The following is a 26,261-nucleotide window of genomic DNA, read 5'->3' as shown; positions in this document are numbered from 1 at the left end:
AGGTATACATGTAACCACTCTTCTACCTGCTTCCTATTTTCCAAAGTTTTGTGATATCCATCATCCATTGATAGCCCCTCTCCCATCCTTTGGTTATTCTTGGTTTAACTGCAAGTCTATTAATCCAAAAAGCACCTGCTCTGTGCTTGTGTGCTGTGAGAGGTGTAAGACAACTCTGAGAGGCAAAGACTCTGCCCTGAAGAAACTTATTATTTAATGACAGATAAAAGACTGATACGAATGATAATGAGCAATGAGTGGTATTATGCAATACTAAATTACATGTCCCAGTCTTACAGTGCTGTGGGAGTTCGGAGCACTTGGGGCAAGCTCTGAATGACAGAAATATTTTGAACTTGTGGAAGAAAGAGAATTTACTGAAAGAACATGTTGTTGATCTTTCTGGTCTTTACTCGGGAATGTGGCAATTTTATAGACTATTAAAGAGGCTGACAATCTAGTGCAAAGGTTAAATGTTGATGAGCAGTAGGAGCAGATAATCAGAGCCTTAAAACAAACTTCATGTGATAGTATTTCTGATAATAAAAAAATACAATAATATATACATTGTATGGCAGTTGATCTCTTAAATTCTGTTGTATAAATGAGAAAACCAAGGTGCTGGTAATTTAATTTGGCCTTGAGTAACAAAGGAAGGGGTCCAGGAATCCAGAGTGGGGATGTAGAAGCCAGGCTCCCTGAGGTATGGTCTGAGGTCTTTTGCTGCACCTGGTTTAAATCTAATTTCTGATGATAATTTACGGGTTTCGTTACTTTCATGTAAGAAAATCCTGCACACACCCAGAGATATTACTAGCTGAATATTACAATGCATAATTGTGAAGCCGGATGCATGCTTTACACAAAATTATTTTGAATCATGTCTCTTACAATCTTCATTCACCGATTTATTCATTTGCTCACTAATTCATTCAATATTTTATTTGTTCTTTCCACGAAGGTGCTAAATGCTGGGAACACAAATATGAGTGAGCCACTTCTCAAAGAGCTCATTTTGTGGCTGTAAAGGGACAAATTTGTGTTGCTTTGTTTTGTATGATTCAAACAACTAATTTAAATCTATGGATTATTAGGGTTATTTCTAGCTCATGCTAGTGCTTCTGTTTTGTTCTTTCATGGCAGGCCACCCACAATCTGAAAAACAGGATCCACATTCCTCTTCCTGACAACCCTCAGCGATAAGAACACTACGGCCAGGTATTGGATTTAGCAAACACATTACAAAAGTATTTTTTCCAAAATATTTTGGATGTAGTAGAACCCAAAACACAATGTAATCAAAACATTTTCCCTCTTGTTTCTAAATTCTGACTCATTTACATATAACTCAGCACAATGTTATTTTGTGAGAGTGGTTTGATGTCCAAAAATTTTTATGAGTTTCTGGTATTTACTCTTTTTTACTCCTAACCCCCAACTACCCCACCCCACTCCCCAATCCAAACCAGGAAATCCTATTATATCTACACAGCCCTAAATATTTAAGTTCTGCTTAAAACCAAAAATTCAGAAAGTTTGAGGTCAATGGTATATATATGTTCATGGTCCTGTTCCATACCTGTCCCTCCTGTTGAATGAGTATGTTTCAGAAAAACAAGAGGTAGGGAAGAAAAGGAAGGACCATTTCTTTCTACCAATTCTTGGGCACATACAAGTTCTGCTGGATCTTCGCACCTGTCAGTGTGATCACAAAGACAGAGCAGGGCATTCTTTTTCCTTGAAGAATATGCTGGCGTGGGTATTTCTGTTGGAACTTGGGCTTTTGTAAAAACTGTGCTGAATCAGAGGAAGAAAGCAGTGACGGAAAGTTTCAGCATCATTCTGACTTCCTTTCCCTTCCACCCCAAGAAATAAAAAAAAAAACCTTACAGAGAATATGCAGCACATTCCAAGAGAGTTTATCATTATTGTTTTTTAGCAGCTCTTAAAATTTATCAGGAAATACCTAAATTAACCTGCTGGAGCCTGCAGTTTCATATCTTTTTGCCTTCCAATTGCTCCCACCATTACTACAGCCATTACCGTTATTATTATTGCAGGCATCTCACTATGTTTTCAAACAAAAGCCTGGCTCCCATTTCTGAAAATGTCATAAGAACTAAGCTTCCTGTAAAATTTTAAGGAAACATTTTAAAAGTAAAAATGCACAGGTTCAATCTGAACTTCATTAATGGCCTCCTTGAAGCCAAACACAGTCTTGCAAGGCCTATTAGTGTGATCTGGAGACGCTAAAGGCCCACATAGTTTCTTGAGTCCAAAAATGCCTCACTTGAGCTGGCATTGTTCCCTGAACTGTGCTGTTTGAGGCCTTTGCTGGGTCCAGGTAAAATTCACATCTTGTTTCTTTCTCTCGATTCTGTCAGCTAAGAAGAAATATAAGATAGTGCTAGTTGGCCTGGAGAATTAGCAGCCAGATGAAGGGCCTTCTCTACTGGCAGGACTGAGAGAGCTTTCTGCTTGCAGCATCCTTTTAACAGAACATCCTGATTTAGCTCTGTGGCATACACTTTTATGGCTCCTTAATTAAAAATGCACATTCCCTCTTTCTATGGCCAAATATATAACAAGGGATCCATGGGAAATTCTTCATGGGGCCTGGAATTTATCTGCATATTCCTGGAAAGGTAAAATATGAAGGAACTTCCGATACCTAGGCTTGAGGATCAGACACAGTGACGAGTAGACTTACTTTTGGGTGGCCTATTTCCAACTCTAATAGTAATGGCTTTCATTTACTTATTCAACTAATACTTGTAGACGACTTCCTACAAGCAATTTTTTTATAATGCTTTGGATAAGTCCCCTAAAGAAAATTAAAGCAAGATGACAGGATGGAGAATGATGGGGTGGGTATGTGTGTGGCAGGTGCGGCAGCTATTTTAGATATGGCAATCAGGGAAGGACTTCCTATGACTTTGGTGTTTAAGAGGTATCTAGACAGTGAGAGAATAAACCATGGAGTAGCTGGGAGAAACACACTCAAGTAAGGGCCAGTGCCCTGAAGTTGGGATAAGCCTTGCTCACTTGAGGAGCAACAAAAATCCCAATCTGGATAGAGGGAGTTGAAATAGGAGGAAGTATTAGAAGGTGAGGTTAAAGCATGGGATGTATCAAATGACTGGCCCCACTTCTTCACCTCTCACTGTCTCATCAAGGTGAAAATGTCTCTCTGGCCCCTTGACCTTGGAATCATGCACATGGTTTTCTTTGGCTGATGGTAAGTGGGCAGAGATGACAGGTTGCCAGTTCTGACCAGAGGATTTAAGAGGCCTGGCACATTTCTGTTTCTACCACAGCTAATTCACTGGTCCCAGGAGAAGGATGAGAGGCATGTGGAACCTTCCAAACTGCTGCAGTTCTGCCCCAGGAATGCTTGGCTGAGGCAGATCCACTCAGTCAACTCACAGATCTATGAGAATAAATTATTGAATTCCATGAGTTTTGTGGTTGTTTTTAATGCAGCATTATCGTGGCAATGGGGGACCTGATCATTTAGGATCTTGGGAGCTTTGTTAAAAAGTTGGACATTCTTCTAAATCTAATGGAAAGCCATTTGGATGGTTTTAAGTTAGGAAATGACACAAATTGAATTAAGTTTTTAAAAGGTCATTAAGTTTTAAAAGATTTTCACTTTCTGAAGAATAGACTGTAGAAAAAAAGTGATATCAGAAAAAAAGTTCAGGAGCAGTGACTCAAGAGAAAGATGGTGGTGGCCAAGACACTCCCTTGTTTATTTAGAAAATAAAAAAAAACAGTAAAAATTGTAAATTCTGATTTCTGTCTTTAGAAACTTGGCAATTATATTACAGTCAGCGAAATCAAAGACATTAATTTGTTCTGTGTTAAAGATCTGTGCTATACCCTACAACTAGAATGAGTCTTGCAATAGCATAATCAGTCAAATCTAGAAAAACTACCTTTTTTTCACATGGGAGATAGGGAACAGATCTTGAAATTGGGAAGGATCTCTTCTGATGACAATTTTTAAGTATAAAAGGGACAAGTTAGGGCATAGAGAGAAGAAACCAAACACTTTTTTTTGGTCCTATATTTAAAAGCATCGAGAACTATACAGATATGATGTGGTAAGAAGGAAAGAGTGAGAGAGAAAGGGAGGGGAAGGAGGAGAGAGAGCAAGAGCTATTGAGAAAGAGAGAGAGAGAGAGAAAGGGAGAGACCACTTGGACAGTCAAGATAACTAATGTCTTGCTGTTGTCTCTCTAAGTAATCTTGAGGAAGTAGAAGTCTTAGATCTTCCTCAGATTTCCATTTATCCACTAGAAAAGTGGAATAATAACTGCCTAACCTGCATAAAAGTTTGTTCCAAGTATATTGTGTCTGCTAAAGCACTTTGAAGAAAAGTATGCAGTGCTGTACCTATGGAAAGTACAATTATAAAACTTGAAAACTAGTCAAGGTCTTTGCTAGTGAATGACAATTAGTACTGTACATACAAGAATTCCTACTAATTTACTTCAAATATTGTAATTACTAACATATCTAGGGAATTTCCATTTTTACTGAATATGGGTGAGAGTAAATCTGAGTGAGTGTGACCCACCGTGTCTGCTCTTACATTTAAATTTTGAGCTAATGTGGCCTGACGTTGTAGCAGAAAATACACCAGACTTTAAAGGTGCTTTGCTATTGTGGAGGTATTAGGGAAAGATTTGAACTCTTATAGATTTTTTTTCTATATTACAAGAAGAATTAAACGAGAAAGTGAAATTTAAATGCTGTTTTCTCTCTCAGAAAAAAAAAAAATTATAGTTGCTTCCCAAATTTAGGAGTCACTTCACCCCCAACACACGAGTTGTCTTTTCTAATGTTTGTCCTAAAAGAGAAGACAAGAAATAGTAAGAGTGCTCGTGCATGCTTTCTCAATCTCTCTTGCCCACTTCTCTATAATCCCTAAGTCGTTTGAGAGAAAATTCTCCTCCACTTATAAAGACAACTGTAAAATCTTCATGTGAATTGACATTTTTAAACCAAAGTGCACACTTATATTTTATCATTTGGTCAAAAATATTCTCGATCTTGTGTTCCAGATTAAACCAAAATGAGGCCACATGTGGAAAAGTTGGGTGAGGCAGTGAGGACACCGTTCAGAGAAGTGTGACTTGGCCAACTGGCTTTCCTTCTCAGGTAGTAAGGAATCTCAGACTTGCCAGCACAAGTGACCGAAAGGCAAAAGCTTTTCTTCATTCCTTCACCCTTTTGTGTCCAATAAGGCAAAAGGGAATCCTGGAGGGCGCCACTCTCCAGCTTGGGATTCAGCCTTCTCCTTCCACACTGTATTTATGCTTGTTACCGGGGCGCCTCGCCAGGGACTCAGTTGCTTTGTGGAAGATGATGGCAGACTCTATGTTGGTTCTAATCATGAAATAGCATCAAGTCCTTCCTCTCATTAGCTTTCTGGCTTTCATAGCATCAGATGTTGTGAGAAATTATAGGTGTATAAATCAAACCATTTCCCTGAGAGCTGAGAGACTCACAAGTGCAAATGTTGCCATGACTACTGCTTCTCACCAGCAACTGGGAGGTACCCATTTGCAACTAGGGTACCACTCCACGGCTTTTTCTTTATGATATGAGTAGTTGAACACTCCTGTTTCAACTGACTTGTTTATTTCTTGGTTTCATGTTTGTTTTGACTTTTTTTGCAGTAATATTGTTTACAGCACTTCATGCGCTGTGGTCTTTGAACTTTAAGGAGAATGTATGCACAATTTTGCATGTAAATAAGCATGTGTATTGCAGTGAATTGAGGATCAAAAGCTTTCATGATATTGTCAAAGAGGTCTGTGGTACAAAAATGGGTTAAGCACTGTTAACCTTGCTAATAAAGGTGTCACTCATACAGTCAGCTCCAGAATGTTAGCGTTAAGCCATTAGGGCACCGTCTGCCCCGCAGTCCAATGGGATATAAGAAAAGCTGGGGAAGCTACCCGGTTTGCTCAGGGAATTGCTCCAGATTTCATTACCCAATTACTTTTGAACCTGAACTTCATTTCCTCCTTCCTTTCACAGTCTAAAATCCTTTGGCTTAGAACCTGGATACTCTTTTTAAGCATACTACCTTATTACTGATAGGTCATTTGAACAATCAGTCATTTTGATTTGTACCTTCTTTGCACCAGAATCAAAAGAGGGGACGGGATTTGGGATGGGCTAGCAGGGGATTGAGGGGAAGAATGAGAAACTGGAAATCTTTGCTTTGTTCTCATTTAGGCTTCCTTGATGTCACTTCCCAGTTCTGAATCCAGAACCACAGATTTTAAGGTTTCAGGCCCTCTGACTGCCTGGGAAAGAAATTTTGACTTGTAATATAAAAGTTTTGGTGGTTCTAAGAATAAAAATGTTTTTAAGATCTATCTTCCTTCTACTAATTCAAATACTCTATTCCAACCACCCATGCCATATGAAACATGTTTCTTTCAATGTCTAACAGACTAATAGATTACTTCCCTCTCTTTACTTGGATTGACTTGATTGGCCCCAGAAGGTATCCGTAACTGATTTGGAGTTTCCTGTTGTCTGGTTTCCTGAAGATGAGGCTTCCTTTCCAGGGCTACCTGAACTATAGGAAGGTTGTATCTTGGCTCTTTCCAACCTTTGCTCTATCCTTATCTTGAAATGCTTCATCAGACTGGATCTGACAATAGCTCCCTCCTGATCTCTTGAAACATGTCTGTTTAGCAGGTTATATCTTTTCTTCTTGATCTTCTCTTTGAAGATAATCGAATGGATTGAGGAACCTCAAAATGTTTAGGCATGTCCTGCCTTTAGACATTCTATAAGTTGCTGGTCATTAATTTTACACTTCTCAATCTTGTTCAATAAAATTACAAACACCAAAAAGCACAAAGTTAGAACAATAATAAAGATTGTTGTGAAGCTAGGAGGAAAATGAAAATGACTCTTTCAAGTACCACTGGAAAATCTAGGGTGAAAATTTGGCCATATAATTTATTCTCCAAAGGGAAGAAAGTCCTGTATCCCATGTAATGACTCCTTAATCTCTGAAGACCAAGCTGAAAGTAATCTGGATTCAGATTCTAGACCTTACTCTGTCATGTTGGCTTTGTGGTTCACCTTGGGCCTAAATTTTTAACGATTCGGGTCTCATGATTTCTTAACTGGAACACTGTAACTACTGTAACTTCTGCAACTTTGAAATATTCCTGATACACACACTTAAACACAGAGATAACTTCATATTCCCACTATAAATCATAGAGAAGACACATTTTGCCATTTTCTGAAAATCTAAGCTACTTCGTAGGAGTGAGCTATTTTTTGAAGTTACTTTAATGTTTGCAAGTTCTTAGGTTACCATTTAGGACATTGAACCAAGAGTAACAATTTGGTATCTGTAGGAAGCCAAAAAACCTGGAGAGAGAGGGAAATAGAATAGAGCATATGTCAGTGGTAATATGAAATATCCTGATGACGTGTTTTAACAAAATGTTTACTCCGTTCAGTGGAATTGAATTGAGGGTTGCCAACCAAAATGGTTAATTAGTGTCTAATCAAGACAGCTAAAATGAATAGTTGGTTCCCATCTTTGAGCATGTCTCATGTCTAAAGAGTGTTTTGAATGAGTTCAGCCTGCCGGACAGGTGTCAACTGTGAGTGGGCCATTTGTAAGGCTGCACTAAGTAAAAGCACAGCAGACTGCCTAGGACCTCAGGCTGAACTTGTCAACTGAACCAGATGCTTCCATCCAGACCTCAGATTTGCTCTTCTACATGAGGATCTGATATTCTGGAACTGAGGTCAGAGATTTCACTTACAAAACCCAAGTTTACTTTAGGGTTTTGAAATAGTCACCAATTCTTGATAATCTTTTAAGGTAGTCTGTTCTTATAGCAGAATTCTTTTTTCTTTTCTTTTCTTTGTCCTCCCTTGCTCCCTCCCTCATTCTCCACCTCCCTCCATCCCTCCTTCCCTTCCTTCTTCCCGCTCTCCTTCTCTCCCTCCTTTTCTCGCTCCCTTTCTTTCTCTCTCTCTCTCTTTCTTTTCTTTCTTCCTTCCTCCCTCCCTCCCTGCCTTCCTTCCTTCCTTCCTTCCCTCCTTCCTTTCTTTCTTCCTTTCTCTTGAAATCTGTTAATGTTTTTATTTTCTACAGCTAATCTTATGTTCAGGATAAGACATAAGAACCTGTTTTAGAGATATATAATATTTGTTCCAATAGGAATATCACCAAGATACAGAAAATAAGGCTAAGAAGACAAAGTGGTGAAAAGTTTTAGTATATTTTCATGCTTCTAATAAATAAAATCCTTTTACCCCCCCCCAATTTATTTTTCCTTTGGTAATCAAAAATAGTAGTGCTCAAAATCCAACATCTGTTGGGGTTCTGTGTTTAATTAGCTATTTATTGCAATGGCCATGACTCTTTGTCTTCACGTGAATTTCTCCTTTCTCTTTTCAAATACCCTTGCTAGTCAAGTATTATATTCTTCTCCCTCTTAATACTTCAAAATTGGAAATTTCTTTTATTTTATGTTTTAAGTAACCTGCATTAACTTTAAAATATTTTTTCTCTCATTTATTTTACCTGAAGGCTAACCCTTCCACTGATTCCAGAGGATTTTTCTCTTCACTAGCCCAGTCTTAAGAACCCCACTACACTTGTCAAGGTTTTTCATATCTTCTTTACTCATATTATTTCCTTCACTTTCTGTTCCTCCACAACTAGGTATAACCAACCCTACTCCACAGAGTTTCTTGCAACTTGCTTTCTCAAAGGGATTCCCATAACACTCTTTACACACTGGGATTGTAACAATTTTCACTATGTTGTATAGGTTCTTGCTTAAGTTTCTGTGGCTCACATGATATAGTCATTTTATTTACAGCAAACAATAGAGCCGATGCTTCTCTATAATCCCAATGTTTGGCACAGAGTTGATTTACAAAATATATACTAATTGAATACATTAACATTAAATTTCTTTTTTTAATTTTCTCATTTATTTCTTAATGTAACAATCACAGTGGAATTCTGCAGCTGGCTCCTACTGGCTTGTGAGAGCTGATTGTTAAATTTTCAATAATTTTACACTTGTTGATACTAAAAATTAAATCATATAAATGTACCATTAAATAAATTAAATTAAAAACAAAGATAATAAATACTTAAAACTCATTTCTACTTAGTTATTTCATTACATTTTACTATTATCTATACTCTTGAGTTTATTTACATCTACTGTGTCCACATGGTAGAAATACTATATAAAGGTTTGTTACTGTACGTCTCTTCTCAACACTAAGATTGAAATTGACCATAGTGGGAGTATTTCCAACACAGAAACTGGCAAATGCAAATCATGTCTTGGTTTATTGTTTTGTTGATTATCTAGACTTAAGAAAGCGATGGAGAAAATGTTAATAAAGGTGACTAAACTTAGAAGTTTGTTATGTCTGTAGACATCACAATGTGGATAGCATCAAACATTGAGGAAATATTTTTGCTTCAAAAATTTTTATTTTTGTATTCAAAAGCTATTATCTTATGCAGTCAAAAATTTTCTTACATAATTGGTGAACTAGTGAACTTCCAACATACCTCTTCATTGTTTATTTTTGTTTTATTTATTAACATAAATGAAAATATCAACCTTCAATCCTGTCCAAACTACACTTACTCCTCAATTGTAACCATAGGTTTGGCTACAGAAATGAGTCAGACAAAAATCAAAGAAAGCATTCATTCTGTGAGAGTTAATTGGCAAAATAGAATTTAAACAAGGTCTTATATATCTTAATATTATCTGTAAATTGTTTGCCACGCATCCTTTATATCAATACATTTGCAATAAATGTATATAAGTATATATACTTATATGTGTGGCATACATTTGAAGAGACTTTCCCTCATATGTATGATATTTAACTACTTATCTTTTCTTCCATTTATTATCTGGTCCTATTTTCTTTTTGTTTCTTTAAGTAAGGTTTTTCATTTTCCTTCTAATGTTAGCTATTGGTATACAGCCATCCAAAGTATCAGTCAGTGGTATGGGGAGGGTAGTAAAAGTGGCAATATATTTTCATGGCATTTATATCATTTCCCTTTAGAGAACAACTAATATACCAAATACTGGTACTCATGATGGTTTATTTTTCAAGTGGATTGCAGCCCCTTGTTACTTAAAATACCCACATGTTTGCGCATCTGGAATAAGAGTGCACATCACCTATATTGTCACCCTTTCAGCACAGTGCTTTTGTGTAAAGAGACAGAATATAGAAAGTGGATGTGGATACATGGCTTTAGAAATAGCAACAGGCAACATAGGCGAACTTTCTACTACATATTAATTTTTAATAATTCATCAAGTAATTGACATTTTGGGCTTTTGAAATGAGTCAACAGACCCTCATTTAACTTGATACCACACATTTTATTAATTAAACATTTTACTGGCAATCGGGGTAGTTCTAAGTTTTGTGGGGCCTGAAGCTTATAAAATTTAGGGGGCTCCCTTTTAAAAAAAGAATACACAATTATGTGTAAAATATTAGGTTACAAAAGTGAATATTTATTCAAAATAAAAATTACAACAAATTACAAAGTGGACACTTAGCACATACATTATTACAACATCTAGAAAAATAACATGCTAACAATTCACACTGCCTTTTCCTAAGAAGATGATTTTGTAAAAAAACATCTTCTATGTGAAGGACAAAAGGATAATTTAATTTTTCTTCTAGAATGATTGATAAAAATTTCTTTTTTATTACTAATAGAAAATTTTCTTTCAGCCTCATAACTTATTGGAAATGTTCTCAATTTTTAGAATTGTTGTCAAATTTGGAGAAAGTTCTTTCATATTTCTTCCACACATGAGCTGTAACATTTCAAGTTTTTGTGTGTACCTCTAATGATTAATTGTAAACACTCTTTGAATTGACACCCATTAACTAATGTGTCTTGATATCCTCATTGTCGTGACATGTTAGTTCTATATTACCTTTGTCAACGTTAGTGTTTTAGGTCAAATCAACAGGAAATCAATAAGAACCAGTAAAACATAATAATTAGCCAAGGGAAAAGAACGAGCAAAGTTCTATTCCAATAAAGATGAGCAGTTCAATATGGATAAAGTATAGTGTGTAGGTAAGACAGGAGGGGGAAAAGGCAAAAAAGTGAAAAAAAAAAAAAAATCTCACAACCAGAGAGGAATAGGGAAATACTATCACTTCCTGGCAGGAGCTTGAAGATGGACAATCGTATAAAGGTCTACAGATGGATCACTAAGCATATGAAAGGCAATCTAATGGAAGTGTCAAGAGCATTACAGAATCAGACAAAGCCAGGTGTGAATCCTAGCTCTGCCACTTACTAGCATATGAGACCTTGCTACCAATAACTTAACTATACATGGAAATGACTGTAAATTACATATCTATATCCCACTAAACCAAACTAAAACTGTCCTCAAATCTCCCTTAGCCAGATCCCCAAAATGCTTGCGGCTCTTCCAATACCACCCAACATAAGAGGAAGTGTGACACAGAAGTTGGAGGGGAAAGAGTCAGTGGTCTTAGCCAATTGCAGTGTATATCTTACATTTTGCAATTTTTTTAAACACGTTTCTGGGGCCCCTCATGAAATATTAGGGTGGCCCGTGCAAGTGAGAAGCTCAGAGGTTAAGTTTTATCAGCTTCACAGTAGATGAACCTCTGCTGGCAATGTCATGGTGGGAGCGACGTTTTGGGTGTTTCATACACAACCATGATAACCACAAATCAAGGTGGAAATTGAAGCTAACCCTGAAGTGGCTGCCACCGTTGTCTTGTTCAAGTTGTGGGCTTACAATAAGATAACCTTTTCTGTATCGTAATGATCTGTCTTTTAATAGCTGCAGAAAATGAAAAGTGCTTGTCATTGGGCAACTGAAAAGAGCTTCCAGAAATCATTGTATTCATTTGCTGCTTCTGGAAAATTTCAATTTATTGGAAAAGGCAGGGAGAAGTGAGAGACTATACTAACATACTGTCTATAATACCTGGTTGCTCTTCAAAATTCAACACATCTTAGGCATGAGACAGAGATTTTTAAAAAATAAAACCAAAATTTCTTATTTTCCCAAAATTAGGCAAAAAAGAACCATATTTTTCTAAATGAGAAACAATGTGTTTGCAGTTCAAGTTTTGTATTAGATTAAATGTTGAAATGCACAAATGCTTATTATAAAAGGCTTTTATTTTATATTACTGCTCCTCTATATTCTTACTTCTGAACGTATTTTCTTTCCTCTACCAGGCCCGAGGTTGTTAATCTTGGCTGTAACAGAATCACTGGAGTATTTTTTAAAAATACCCATTTCCTAGGTACACCCCTAAGTATCTGCAACTTTAAAAAATAATATAAATGATTTTGATGCCCAATGAGGGCTGAGAACCAACGTACCACACAAATATCACAGCAAGATATCTCTAGTCTAAGCTTCAACAGTTCCATTACTGTGCCAGGATTTAGAAAGAGAAACAGAGTCAGGATTGTTTGTTCCAGTCTACAAGCATTATAGCTCCCCCTACTGGGAGGACGGGCCTTTAGAAATGAGTACTTGATTTTCCATAAATACATAAATTTCAGCCATTGGCAAAATAAATTCAATCTTGATTAACAACAACAAAAATTAGTTACCAGATACTGTATTTGATAAATTAAACAGAATTCCTAGTGTCTTGGCCACAGTGAAAGGTAAGCGAGATGCAGATAAACACAGCAACATATTCCTTCAAATGTTGAAGATTATTTGAAGCAGGCGTTGCATTCCATCTTTACTTCATATCTCAACTTGACATTTATTCCAAAGAATTTCAACCAATACTTATTGACAAATGGAACAACTATCACACCCTCTCCTGCATTTGAGTGTTTGCAAATTCTTTGGGCACCATGCAACTTGAATTAGTCATTCTTGCCATTTTTTTCTTTGTCTTTTTCTTTTTTCCACTTCTGCTTCTTTCTTGTTCCTTGAGTCCAAAGTTGTGGATGGGTAGGGAGGTGTTTGCACATTCCTTCATTCATCAAACAGGTATTAAGTGCCTTCCATGTGCCAGACACTATGCAGGTGTGGTAGGTTTGTTGTGGAGTGGAGATGTGGGAGGTTATTTGAGTTCCTTTCCTCCTTTGCAGTTTAAGCCCAGAGGGTTGATGACTAAAAAGTTTAATGAGATATTGGAAACAACTCAGACCTATCCATTTCTATGATGATCTGATCATTTGGTAAGAGAATGAAGATGAAAGAATAGTATTAATGTGCGGTCTACAGTAATAGCATATTAAAGCTCTCCTAAGGCAATATAAAGGGGGGTCTCATCCCACTTTGAGCCCAAGTTGCATCTACCACTGAGATTCATGCAAACACAAGAAAATTTAATGAGCTAATATAGTGGGTGGTCTGAAGATATCTATTTGCATGAATTGACTAATGTGGGAGAGGTTGACTGCCAAAAAAGAGGAAAATGGGATAAAATGGGGATGCAGAGGGCAGCAAGGTATCTGTTGTAAGTATTTGTCTTCTGGCAAAATGTTGTGGACTTGTTTCTGAGACTTATGGAAAGAGAGACTTCAAGCAAAATCCTGACGTCGGGACAAAAAGAACTTCTTTGGCAGCACACAAGTATCTGTGTGTAGACAGTAGTAGGAAGAAGAATATTTCCCCCACCTCTGCTCAAATATAGCACCCTGAGGTTGGTAACATCAGAAGAATCAGGAGATAGTCATCTTGGCACGATCATTAGAATTCTTTCTGTGCTTCCCACCATAGTTCCAGAGTTAAGCCAGCCTCAAATAACTCTCTAGGCAGTAGACGTCAATGTGTGAGTGGGAGCAGGAAGAATGGGTCAGATTCCAAGTAGTTAGCGTGACTGATGGAATGGTTGTGATACATGTGACACACTCTGTGAGCATTAGTAAACATAAATAGGTAAAACGTCATAGGGGGATGAAGCCTTTTAAAATATGAGTCATTAGTATTGACATGAAATTTGGATTACACACACTTGCAAGGAGTACTTGTGTAGAAAGATAGAAATATTCATTCTGTTCTCATTTGGTTATCTTTTTTGTTTTTCTTACTCTCTTTGATGCATTAGAAGAATCTGGGCATTCAATATTCTCCCCATTCCTCTTACTCCCACCCCAACACCAAAGAACTGTCTTCACTTCTGGGAGCATTTGAAAATTAAGCCTATCTCTTTGCCTTCAAGGAAAGACACGCCAGCTTTTTGGTAGTTAATCATTTGGGTCTGGTTATGATGTGCCATCAAGATCTATTGAGAAGGCAAAGAGGAGAATTTACTGCGAGATAGAGATAGAAAGATTAGGAAGCTGTGACAGAAAAATCAGACAGGGAACTGTGGGTAGGAAAAATAAGTGTAGAAGACATTAGCTCAAAAGTCTGGAAAACTATCCTAGAACACTTGTCCAAAAAGCATTGGTGGAGGTTGGGAGCGAGAGACCACTGCCCAGCAATTGCAGGTTAGTGACCTAAGAAGACCTCTTTGAGGGGTATGCTAATTAGAAATTATAAACAACAACAACAATAACCATTAATTTTTCTCGCCAGGTGATAGGCAGGCAGGTGGTCTCTTATGGTCTGGGCTAGGCTTGACTGATCCTACGTAAGCTTGCTCATAGTTCTGAAATTAGCCATTATGTTGACTGGAGATGACTGATCTGAGAGAGCCTTGGCTAGGATGACTTCTCATGTGTTTCTCACATCCCTCCAGTAGGCTAGCTCTGGCATGTTCTCATGGCAGAGACAGGGTTCCAGGATAGGAAAGGAAATGTGCAAGTACTTTTTTCAAGTATCTGTTTGAGTCAAACTTGTACTTCACATTTGCCAAGGCATGTCACATGGTCAAGACCAGGGTCACTGTGAGAGGGCACTATCAAAGGCATGTGTGCAGGAATGTGGCATCATTCAAATTTCCAAGTGCCATTTGGGAAGTTGACCCCTCACTGTTACACAACAGAGATCCTCTCACCACCTGCACTCAGAACCTGCACCAAGTGTTCTTACTGACCATAGAGTGGACATAGCAAGAAGCTTGGCTTGGCTGGCACTTTCTCACTTTTGCCATCAGCCCATGATGTTTAAAAGTTTTGGTTACAATGTTTTAGTTAAAATAGTTTAATAGAGAGCTAAAAATATATCAAAATATATTTAAAATAAAACTTTATTTTTAAAAAAGCAAGAGAATGATATGCAAAGGATTCAGGAAAACAGTTACCTTGAGTGGAAGTTGAAGGGGGATAGGATGAGCAAGAATCACAGGGAGACATAAGTTTTTGTTAAAATGCTAGTTTAACATGATAAGTATAGGAATACATGGGCCTATTATTATCAAAAATATATCCATATGTATTTACCAAGGGGGCCATACATAGACCAATGGTGAGAGTGTGTCATGAACCAAAGATTATGATTAATTAAACTCTGTACATCTGAGTTTATAAAAAGAAAAAAAAGCAGCATTACTTGAAGTTTTAAATGGTCAAGACAAATGGCTTAATTTTAAATTACATAGTATGTTTTATTAAATTTATATATATATCCCTACCTTTTTTTAAAATGCTTTCTTTTTTTCCTTAATGCCTTTGAAGAAATGGCTGTGGTATAAATAATATAAATATTCAATAGGAAATAGCCTTAAAACTTATTGGTCTCTAACTACAAGTACCAAAAGTATCAATATCAGTAATTATAATAAATCTTACTCCCTTTTTAATTTGGTTCAGTGAACTACCAGTAAAATGTAAATTTTATAACCATGGTTTATTTCCACATTAGTCATTCTGTGACAATCTTACAAAGTTAGTTTTCAACATCCTATCAATTTGCTGCCACAGCTAATGAAGTTACATAGATGTAGCAAGTTTATTTTTTTTAGATTTCAGAATAACAGGGGGAAGGCTATAACTTGGTCTCTATTCACTTGAAATTTCTGTTTGAAACAATGAAGAAAAGAGAACATAAGCAAAATGCTTACAAATGGTTACAAACAATGTCAGCAGGACAAATAGGAATCTACGAAGTGAATCAACACTGACTGTTCATTGATTAGATTACATGGGTTTTATCCCTGACGGGGGAAAAAGTATCATGAAATACCTCTCCACCACAATCACAAATAAATGAGAAGGGAAAGAGTGCTGTGCGAGACCAGAGAAAAACAAACCCAAGCACGCACCCTGAAGGCAACAGCAGATGTTTCCCTTCAAAGATGATTACGACTGGGAAGCAATTGGCGACAGTAAGGTCCTACAGAGAATTCCCTCCTTTACCGGATGCTTTAAAAGAACTTATTTAGAGAGGCACAACTGTCCCTGTGTGATGCTAAAATTAAGCTGAATTAATTCCTCAAAAAATTGACCAGAAGGAAGACTCCAGTGAAAAGGCAGTGTGGAAACTTGAACATTCTGAATTAGACAACAGAGGAAGCCTTTTCAGAGGACAGTTACCCAGCGGTTCATAGAGTTCACTAGAGATAGTCGGAGCAATTATGGGAGCACTGGGACGAGACATCTAAGAGCTCTGCTTATCAAGATTGCTTTCATTTTTGGGACATTCACTCTTTGTCAGGGAAGAATACAGATGTGTTATATTCTGGTTCACTCCAAAGGGTCTCTCTTCTGGAATTTCATGCTACCCTTTTTCATTGCTCTCAATTATGTTCCTATATGCTATTTTACATCTATATATCTATTTATATTTGTATTTATATTCATATTCATATACATATATATATATATATATATATAGCCATAGAGGAAGTTAGTCTACTCTTAAAAAGACTATGATGGCTTAGATTTCAACGCCTCTCTCGATTTTTTTTATCACTTCTCTTCCTGAGGCTGTGCAAGCTTTCTAAGTAAAGGTAAGATTTCTTGGGCTCATCTCACTGACTTCAAATAATATAAAAATTATGGGATTTGGCAACAGATCCATAAAATGCCTTGTTGCTTTTTCTTGTATGAAAGAGTTGGTGACCCCAGAGAGCTGAGCAGAGCAGTAAGCACAGTGATGAGACACCAGGGTATAGGCTCATCAGTGGATGGCAGTGACTCTGAAATCAGCTCTTTTTTGGCTGTGGGAGCAATTGCCAATGACCACAGGGGTCCTGTCAGAGTCAGTGTGGAACAATGCACATTGATAAGGTACATATGTGCCTTGGAGCTAATTGATGACTATCGGAGACACTAAATCAGGGTAAATGAGGATTGAGAAATTCCAAAGAAAGCAAGCTTCACTAGGTGTATAGAGGAAAACTGAGCATGGAGCACTGTTGGATCTTATGAGGGGCCCACAATAAACACCTAATTAAACATGAGAATGGGCAGAATTCCCTTGGGTAACAAAACTAGGAAGTGAGATTTGATAGAAAAAAAAAAAAAATTCTGGGTGTGGACCCCTAGAAGAGTAGCTTTGACAGGAACCAGGCCAGGGAAGGGTGGGGTTGGTTGTGGTGGTACCACCTTTCCTCACAGATCAGACAGACAGAAAAGATTACTCATCTATGGGGTCAGGAGAAAAGGCACAGTGATTTCTGAGGTGGTGCTGAGAAGATTGACACTAAGGATGAGAAATAGCAGGGCCTCTCTACTTGCTGATCTATTTGGAACACTCTTCCCCAGGCTCACCTCTACCATTTGGTGTCCCTGGCAAGACTACAGTTGGAGGTCTGGCTTGTGGCCTGGCCCTTCTCTTCTCACCTTGGCTTTGTCTCACACCATGAAGGATCTCATGTGCATGCATTTGGACAGCCAGCCTGCAAGTTCAAGTTCCACCCCACCCCTCCCCACTAGGCAACCACTAACCTCTTGGCTACCCATCTAGTCTAGGCGTGCAGAAGCAGGAAGAACCTGAAGAAGAGGTCGGCAAGGCCCTAAAATGGGCTCAGGGCCATTTGAGCATGAAGTGTGGTCTAGAAGAGGAAAACATGGACTCTGGTGGCCACCTCCCTTGGCCCTGTAGACTTGGCTCAGCGAGAGGGGCATGGCTGCATGCCTAAGCGGGGCCCTCTCAAGTGCAGAGCCCAGAGCAGGGATCCTTGTTGCCTGTTATCGGCCTTACCCCCAGTTATCCTCATGGTTCTTCCCCTCACTTCTCTTATTTTTCTCGGAGTGTAGGAAATTGGAATAATTTGCAATTGCTTTGGTGGAGTTTTTCCATTTCCTCTCTAGAAACATTTACTCAACAGAGTCATCATCTGTAATGTTTGAACAGCATAGACATGAGTATGTTCACATTTCAATAGTAAATGCATCACTCAGAAATTTAAAAAAAATTTCAAAAATTCCAAGCATGATAAGGAGCAAAGTACGTGTCAAGAGAAGTGGAGCACAAAAGAAGATGGCTTGGTGAAAGCAAGCCACCTGGGTCTTCGTGGTATGGGCTAGCTTTAACAGGTTGCGCACCTTGGATTATGAAAGCGTTTTTTATCTTATGGGAATCTTCCATGCCCTCTACCCTAATTGGTAATGGGTAGTCGTGGCAAGTGAAGAAGGAGGGTAAAATATTCTCTCTCTGCCAGTGATCCAAGGTCAAATTGAACCAACTCACAGGAGCTGATTGTTAAAGTTTCAGGAATTTTACAAGCCAAAATTGTGTTAAACACAGCCATGATTAAAAATTAAGCTACATAAAGTTATAATTAAGTAATTTATATTTACAACAAAAGTTATAAGTACTAGAAGATTACTACTTTCTAATTATTTTGCTATATTTTATTCTCTGCTTTAGACGTTATTTATATCCATTCTTTGTGCATGGTGGGAATACTGTAAAATGATGTGCTCCTACACACCTCATCCTCACTCTGTGTTCAGTAATCTGCTCCAGACCACTGAACCCCAAAAGTTCTCTGACATGATGGGTTTATCTCCTATCCTCTGGAATGTACGTATTTTGTATGCCTTGATCTAATTAACGTGATGTCATTGATATAATAGATCAATGTAATGTTCTGCAGAACATCCAGACAATTAGATCCCTTCAGACTATATGAAGAAAGAGGGTAAGAGAGTTTAGTATAGCCCTAGGGCAAGACTATGGAGGGGGCCGGTTTCAGACATTTTCTTTTTCTTTTTTTTTTTTTTTTGTGAGGAAGATTGGCTCTGAGCTAACACCTGCCAATCCTCTCTTTTTCCTGAGGAATACTGGTCCTGGGCTAACAACCGTCCCCATCTTCCTCCACTTTATATGGGACGCCGCCACAGCATGGCCTGACAAGCGGTGCATCGGTGCTCACCCGGGATCTGAACAGGTGAACCCCGGGTCACCACAGCGGAGCGCGAGCTCTTAACCACTTGCGCCACTGGGCCAGCCCCCCAGACATTTTCACTTAGCTTTCACTGCTAGGATAATTCTTACTCCACAGGTCAAGGAACTCATGTGGGGGTTCTGTGAACTTCCAAATATGTCCATTTCAATATGCATACATCTTTCAAGGAAATGTCTGCCAGGTGGGCCTGTTGCTCCAGTGGATATACTGTGAGCTGAACACAAGCCACTCCACTGGTAATGATGAGGGTATGGCAGCACTTGGTATATCTGGGTATCAATGTCAATTGAGACCCTATGTCCAATAATCCTTGAAACAACCTGGTATTATTCTTTCCCCAATTCACAGTCATCCAAGTAAATGCCATAGGTGTTTCAGAGTCTTTCCTTATAGGGATCTAGCCTCTCCTTGAGTCAATGGGCTCTGGGTCTGGAAACTAATTCAAATCTGGAAACTGGGCCAGGGATTGTGACATTTTTATTGGGCAGCTTCCTTCAATCTCCTAACGGTTCCTCCTTAATTTCTTGTCATTATATAAATTAAGGACTACATGTGTTGACTGCCTATCCATCGTGCCTCTAGGAAGACCATACATTTTGAACCATCTCCATAGCTCTCCATAGTTCGGGCCAGTCCTACCTACCACTTTAACCTCACCTCTCATTGCAATAATTGCACCTACTTTGCATTCTGATGGTTAAGTACCACCACCTGGCCTCCATTGTTATGCGATCTTAGTTCTCTAATAGCATCTCCTACCCTCACCCCTGTCCTACAGAGGATACCACCACTGAGCTTCTCAAGAATGCCGGTGCCCCTCTCACCACTGCTTTCCTTATCCCTTTGGTAAATGTAGTTTCCTCTGATCCTACTGCAGAACATATTTGGCGGATGGGTTTTCTAGCTTTTTGTAATATACCTATTCTATGTGTCCATTTTTCTGAGCATTTTTATCCATTTCTCCACCATCTAGCACAGCATTTCTGCCATTTATATTTCACTAATAGTGATCCATTGCTTTTTGTCAAGCTTCCAAAAGCCACACTAGTGAAGTATTAACTCCCAGAGTCTTTGCCTGTATATTAAATCTTTATGTTATGACAAAATTCTCCCATTTCAATTGACTTTCCCTTATCCAACTTAACGTTTCACTCCCTTGATCTAGAACCCTCTAGAGACAATGCATTGCATAATTTCCAAGCTCCTTTCAAGTTATATCAGCCAGATACTGTAGCAACTTCGATGTAAAGTCCCTTTACTCCCTTATCCCAAATTGGGCTAGGCTGGGATTCTATCCTTGTTATTGGCTTGGTTGCCAGGTGGGAATGTGGAGGTAGATCTTGAGGGGACAAGTATTGCCTTGTAAGCCTCCTGCCTTATTTGAGGCCTATGCACAATCTTAAAAAATGGGCCTGGTATCTTTGTATAAGATGGAGTTGACTGTTTATGCAGGTCCCGTATGTTCATGGATATTTGGGAGTTTAAGATTCTCAGTGCATCTACCTAGATATCTCCATCCCAACAAAGTCTCTGTGTCCTACTCCTTCCTGATTATGGTCCTTACCTTGACATGGGGGACCTGCTAGCATTGAGAATTCAGCTTTCCGTGAAGCTCTGCTACTCTTATAATTAAGTCCTGAGTGTGTTCTTTAACTCTTGTCTGTCTCTCATCTGCACAAGATTATCGGTTATATTAAATGCTGCCAGGACACCTTCTGGCTTTTTCCTTTTACCTTGAATTTTGATTTATTGCCCTGCACTGCTCATTATCTCTCTTCAATGACTCAACAGCGCTCAGTAACAGCTACCCAACCCCATAGTTTATTCCTTCCCTCATACCTCAAGCACCAGAGAGTGAGTCCTTGCAACTTAGGTTAGCCATGTAGTCTAGTCATGGCTAGGCTTGGGTGGGGAGCAGAGAAGAATATGTTTGGTGCTCAGATAATCCACTGAGATGTCTCTTGGTGCTCCCATCCCCAGTTTTAATGGTGAACAGTCAAGAACAGCAGCCATGGCCTACAAAACGGCAAGGTAACTTGGAATTCAAACACTTCAGGGATGAGGGTGTGGGTTGCCCCAGCAGCAGAGGTACCAGCTAGAAGTGAGGGAATCTAGACTGTGGTGGAAGAGGGGGAGTGATAAGCATCAGTTATTGTTTGGAGACCAATTACAGTCTTGAAATGTAGTTCCTACACTTGCTGGCTCCTTTTATATTTCCCCTGGAAATGAGAGCATCCTGGAGAAGCTGTTTCCATTTGGGCAAATTTGCTATGAAAACAAGTGGGTCTGAGCAGGAAAGGATACTCTGGCAGTGTCCTTGCATGCTGTGGCATTCAGCCCAGAGCCCCTCTTCAGGGTGACATAGCAATCCTCATCTGCTGAGAAGTACAGCTACAGTACTTACAGTACAGTACTACTAACTACTCATAGATGTGTCCCTCACTGGGAATAGCTCTTAGCTGTATGGAATTGCTGTGTCTAAGGTTATGTCACCTCAAAGAGGATAGCTTGTAGTCAATGACTATTTGATGTAGGAACGCAAAAGCCTAAATCCCTTGCCTCAATTTTGGACGACTGAAAGGTCATTTCAGCTCCAGAACTCACCGTGGGACTGGCTGAGGCGTCAGTTCTAAGAAGATGGCAGATCTATTTTTTCTCTGCCCAGTCCTGCCTTCCTCACTTTCTTACAAGTGTATATCCAGAGAGGACTTCCCAATTAATCTTCCAAATGCAACTCTCCATCTATGAATCTGTTTCTAGGGAACCCAATTCAAGACCTTATTTCATTAAACCAGTGTAGTCAGGTTTCTGTTGATGCAGCCAAATGCAATCCCAATGGGGATACAGTTTAAGAAAGATTCCTGAGAAATGAAGTCCTTACTGGTACATTCCAAATCACAGGTACCCATGTTAATCTTATTTTAACCAGCAGCATTAACTTAAAAGAGCCAAATCTCTTATTTAAGTGGCAGATAATTGGTAAACTCAAATGTCATCCAAGTGAGAAAATAGGTAAAATATCAGGACAGAGACATAATGTCTTAGACCTGGCATCAAACGGGAGAAAGAACCCATGACCTTGAGTAGACTTCTTATAGACCCTGAGTGACACATCCTAAGATAATTATCACTTAATTTGATTTCTTTTTTCTTTTCAATTAACCTAAATTAATTTCTGCTTTTATATTTATGAATTACTTCCTCCTGTTTTACAAGAAAAGTTTTTTTTTTCTCTTTCTAGCTCTCAAGTTGAATGCATAAAAATATTTATTATTTTAATTCATAGGTTGGGAGAAATCAAATGCATAATTTTTTGGAAATCAACCACATTTTATCTTAGATAACACTAAATTGACTCTTTTAAATATAACTGAGGCAGGCTGTATTGGTGGATGTTAGGACAAAAAATTCTAAGTTTTTTTTTAATTGCTTCCATGACCTGACCACACCATCAACAAATATCACACAAATACCACAATGTCTCAAAAAGATATTCTATTTCATTTACACTTTTTGCCCTATTTTCATTTCCAATGCAATTTAAGCAGTGTAGTCACTTGAAAAAGTCTCTGCGTTTTTAAATAAAATTAATTTTCCAAGTACTTGAAACTTAAATATAGTGTATAATAAATCCAACACTTCTAGAGTTTTAAAGTTTGGATCTTAGTACGATAAATCATAGCAAGATGATCAGCTAAGGACAGTATCTTTAACAAGCTTGCAATCTGAAAATAATATTGATTTCAAAGAGGGTTATTTTAGTGCATCTACTGAATCATCATTTTTCAATCTCAAGAGAAATTGTGAAAACAAAAATATTGAATATAAAATACTTTTAAGAAAAACTTCCACAAAAATCTGAAGATACCATCTTTCATATTTGTTAGAAACCTTACTACAAAGCAGTGATTGAATCAGAAGTGCTTCTTTTGACATAATAATATTTATGAATCCATGTGTTTATATTCTCTGCTACTTCCTTTCTTGTTTCCTTTTTGATGCCTAGTCTCTTTTTTTCATTGTCACTTCCACCACCAACTACGTTAACTCTACTAGGTGTGGTCTAGGCTTGCTTCTACATTATTGGTAACTAAAGTGGAGGGGAAAAATAAAAAGAAAGCAAACAAGAGAACGGTGAAAGTAAGAAAAGAGACAAAGATCTCTCCTAGCATGTTTTTATCCATAAATCTCAATATTCCTTTTTCTGTTGTGAAACCCTTCATTTCTTGGGTTCAGGAACCCAAGAAATTGAGAAAATATGCAATTTGTTGGATAGACATAGAATTGAATCCAAATCTTGTAACTTAATAGTGTTGTGACCTTGGGCCAGTTTTATTAACCTCTTTGAATCTCTCTTTCCTCCTTCATAAATGGAGAGAATGCCTACCTTGCAGAATTTTTCTAACAATTAGACATATACATGTAACATGTCTAGGACAGAGCTTGGCATTCATTCATTTGTTGATTCTCACATTTGACAAACATATAATGAGCATCTTCTACATGCTACGCATTATGTTAGGTTTTAAAGTATACTTAGGGGGAGAAGTCAAGATGGCGGCGTAGGCAGACTCTGAACTCACCTCCTCCCGCGGACACAGCCAGTTGACAACTACTCGTGGAAAAATCACCCCGGGACAGAACTGAAAACTGGATAAGAGGAACTTCTGCAACAACGGACAATCCTAACTGAGGTAGAAGAGGCGGAAACGCTCTTCTGGAGAGAAGAACGCCGCCTTCACAAGCTGCCAGCTTCACCGCCGCCGGGAGCAGCTCACAGGTACGCAGCCTCCCTGGAGGGGCGGGGCCCTGAGCCGGGGAGCGCCCCCACTGTGGGCATTTTGTGGACCCAGCACAATAGAGACCAGCGGCATAATATCTGACTTTGCCTGCAACTAGAACATTGGGGAGTACCCCCAGAAAACCCGGTTCACAAAGACATTAAAATCGGCTCTTAAAGGGCCCATGAGCAAACTCACCCGTTTCAGAAAGCATCCTAAAATCACCAGAAAGAAAGGTGCACAGTGCTTTGGTGAAAAGAGACTCACCTGATAGGCTCTGAGTGCATCTCGGTGAGAGGTGAGACCTCTCCAGGGACTGGGACATTGGCGGCGGCCATTGTTGTGGCCTGGTGTGGGTGTGCTGAGACAGACGCCATTGGAGTTCTCCCTGAGGCCTGCTAGCCCAAGTCTGCCCCACCCACTAGAGCACCGATTTAATCCAGCTCAGCCAGGGCAGGCAGCCCACCCTAGAGACTGGCCCCACCCAACAACAAGCCCTCAGGCAACTTGTGGGCCTGCATAGATTGGTGACTGGATTCTCTGCAGCCTGGCCACTGAGCCGACTTCAGTGGGGCAGGGTGTGCACAAGGAGCTGGTGGAGAGTGTGGGGCGGCAGTGGAGTGTGTGGCTCCCGCCGTGGAGAGACTGGGTCTGCTTCGGGAGGTCGGGGCGTGCACGTGGGGCAGGACTGTGTTGAATGTGTGTGTGGACCTTTGGGCGGCAGGGCTTGTCAGCTGCAGAAGATTTGTGCTTCTCAAAGACCCACATAGGGGGTTTGCCCCACCTTCCAAAGCCTGAAACAATTGGGTGCTCCCGTGCCTGAGGCCAGCCCCACACAGCTGCAATCCTCAGAGAACTGACAAGAGACCTAAAGGCTGGATGCTTATAGCAATTGTAAGGCCCTGAGCCTAACAACCTGCCACACTGGGGGCCTACTCACTTAAAAGAAATACTGCAACACAAATGTGGTATTAGAACTTGCAGCCAACTGTGCTGGGGCTCCCCACACCTGATAAAGAGACTGAAGGGCCCACAACAATTACAAGCAGCTGAGCATTACAACAGCTGGCCAGGAGCATAACTCAGCCTCCCTGGGCGCCTACAGGGAGAGCAAACAGGCCACAACAGAAGGACACACGTAGCCCACATAGGGGTCACCCCTGGAACATTGAGAACTGAGGGAAGCACACTGCAGGCCTCCTAAGCCATCACTTACATAAGGTCACCTATCCAAGTGTAGGAGACGTAGCTGGCCTACCTAATACGTAGTCAAAAGCACAGGGAAAGAGGCAAAATGAGGAGGCAAAGGAGTACATTCCAAGTAAGGGAACAGGACAAAACCCAGAAAAGTAACTAAGTGAAACAGAAATGAGCAACCTACCCGACAGAGAGTTCAAACAAAGAGTGTTAAGGATGTTCACTGATCTGGGGAGAAGAATAGATCAACTCAGTGAGAATGTCAACAAAGAAATGGAAGATATAAAAAAGAACCAATCAGAAATGAAGAATACAATACTGGAAATGAAAAATTCACTAGAGGGACTCAAAAGCAGAGTAGAGGATACAGAAGAACGGATCTGCAAGCTGGACGAAAGACTAGAAGAAATTACCCAAGCTGAACAGGTAAAAGAGAAAAGAATTAAAAAGAGTGAGGACAGTCTAAGGGACCTCTGGGACAACATCAAGCACACTAACATCCATGTTATAGGTGTCCCGGAAGGAGAAGAGCGAGACAAAGGGGTAGAGAATCTATTTCAAGAAATGATAGATGAAAACTTCCCTAACCTAAGGAAGGAAACAGACATCCAGGTACAGGAATCACAGAGAGCCCCAAACAAGATAAACCCAAAGAGGCCCACACCAAGACACATCATAATCAAAATGTCCAGAATTAAAGATAAAGAGAGAATCCTAAAAGCCGCAAGAGAAAGTCAAGTTACGTACAAAGGAAACCCCATAAGGCTATCAGCTGACTTCTCAGCAGAAACCATACAGGCTAAAAGAGAATGGCATGATATATTTAAAATGCTAAAAGGAAAAAACTTACAGCCAGGAATACTCTACCCAGCAAGGTTATCATTTAAAATGGAAGGAGAGATCAAAAATTTCCCAGACAAGCAAAAATTAAAGGAGTTTGTCACC

The 26,261-nt window shown here is 39.2% G+C and overlaps 1 long non-coding RNA gene across 1 annotated transcript in view; it reads right to left on the bottom strand.

The window, feature by feature from the left end:
- LOC147916478 (uncharacterized) overlaps window positions 1-24,533 on the bottom strand; it is a 44,981-nt gene extending 20,448 nt beyond the window's left edge. The window contains exon 1 of the long non-coding RNA XR_015553006.1: window positions 24,387-24,533. This is a non-coding gene — a long non-coding RNA (uncharacterized LOC147916478). The remainder of the gene's footprint in view (window positions 1-24,386) is intronic.
- Between the last annotated feature and the right edge of the window lie 1,728 nt (window positions 24,534-26,261).

This window comes from Ceratotherium simum, chromosome 8 (genome assembly GCF_057802395.1).
Source record: "Ceratotherium simum simum isolate JZ-2026a chromosome 8, ASM5780239v1, whole genome shotgun sequence".
Lineage (NCBI taxonomy): Eukaryota > Metazoa > Chordata > Mammalia > Perissodactyla > Rhinocerotidae > Ceratotherium > Ceratotherium simum.
This window is presented reverse-complemented; position numbering and strand designations above follow the sequence as displayed.